Here is a 1,983-nt window from a genome sequence, read left to right on the forward strand (position 1 = left end):
CAAACTGTTCTCTGATGAACCTAACATAAGCACCTACAGGAATTTAAACGATAATTCTATTCAGTTCTCAATCAGACATCTAGGTTAGCCAATACATGGTCAAAGCCCATCCAAAATTAAGATATACACATGTGTACAACTACATTGTACATCGATTTTGTTAAAGATTAATTGATTCTTAAATGTACAACTCATTGGTGAATTTAATGATTCAACATCACATTTATTCAAGATTCTACTTCTGGCAAGGCACATCGGCTTTCACTGAAGACAGATATAAGGTAGTATACAACAAATACTGGACTATTTTTATGTTCATGTCCTTGGGTAGTATAGCATTTGGATGTGCAGTATCACTATATCATTGATCTATATACTGTACATACCAGAGTGACACTCTGGTTTGCACCAGTATAATTCTGCCAGCATTTCTCCATTTTTCAAATGTCCTGTAACAGTTGGATATTCAAGTGCATCTAACTTACATATATTTTGCTAAGTAGTTTGTTGTATATATATACACGATTGCAATAATTGTATGTCACTTCCTTAAAGAAATTTGTCATCAAGCTATAGTCAGTCTGCAACTTCTCAACTATTCATGGTGAAACTAAGTGTTCAAAGGCAATTTTATAGGTGCATATGCAGAGAAATTCAATGAATGGCCAACTCATATGAAATTTTTGATAAGAGAAGTTGCTACAAGATTTTCGTTATCGTCATACATATGAAATATTTACAATATAAAAAGAAAGGATTCTAATACTGGTAGACTTACCAACAATCACAAAAAGATGCTTTAGAAAAAAACACTTATTTGTATTCTTTTGTGGTACATGTAGACATGTAAGCATCACAATGACTATAATAGCCAAAACTACAACTCAAGACAAGTAGTGACAGTCTTTTGTAAAGGCTGAATGTTTGTGACCTCCTTTTATAACAGTGTCTACAGGAACAATAATTTTAGCAGCCGAAGCAGCTTCATTCAATTGTTGTAGAATATAAAATGGTAGAAAGACTTTTTACTTTTAATTACTGCTAGTTCAACTCAGGTGTTTCTAAAAATTTATGTTAGAGGAAACAGTCTTGCTCAAAACATGAAAAGAGGACGTGACTGATACAGTCACAACTTTGTTACAATCTGGCTTTCTTACAGAGTATCATTTCACTGCTTAGACCTCTGATGCACAAATGGCAAAAAAGGTTGCAGCTACTAAAAGATAGATATTAAATTTTTACTGTTGATTTACTTGGGAGTGAATATTGGAGGTGGAAATTGCACAGCTGTGTATGTATCATCTGATGGCACGATTCTAACAATTGATCAAAAGGTAACCAAGGTCTAAAATTTCAGGTCAGTTACAACAGATACCAGGAACTAAATATCATCACTGGGAAGTTTTCAGACACTGCTTGTATGGTCCCATTTTATGTCAGAAATTGCATTATGTACAACCACATACTATGGCAGCTAAGCAAGACAGGTACCATATTGTATAACTTACATCTATTGTTGATCCATTCTCTGGGGCAATGCACTGATTTTAACCATTCCTGGTAGCATTGCTTGCTGGCAATGAACAAATCCTACCCCTTTCTCATTCAAAATACTGATACAAAGTAAAGGTTCCATATCATAAAGAAACTTCTGGGATGGACTCTTAAAATTATTGACCTGTTCACATGCTATAGAGTTTTACCGAACAGGTTTGATACATAAAAACACATGATGATCTGTACATGCACCTAAAGTATGAAATTTTCAATGAAAAAAATCATAAGCCCTATACAAATAACATGCAAGAGTTTTCAATATTGTAAAATAGCATTTGTTACAACCACTCAGTTTCAGAAATTTCTTTTAATTCTCCTTGCATCGTTTTGTATTCCAATGTCATTCTCTTCTTTGAAGCAACAGTACAGGACAAAGCATAGCCCCTCAAAGCAAATGTCTCAGGCCAGACTTGTCACTATTGCTAA

The sequence above is a fragment of the Branchiostoma floridae genome, chromosome 7 (genome assembly GCF_000003815.2).
Source record: "Branchiostoma floridae strain S238N-H82 chromosome 7, Bfl_VNyyK, whole genome shotgun sequence".
Classification (NCBI taxonomy): Eukaryota; Metazoa; Chordata; class Leptocardii; order Amphioxiformes; family Branchiostomatidae; genus Branchiostoma; species Branchiostoma floridae.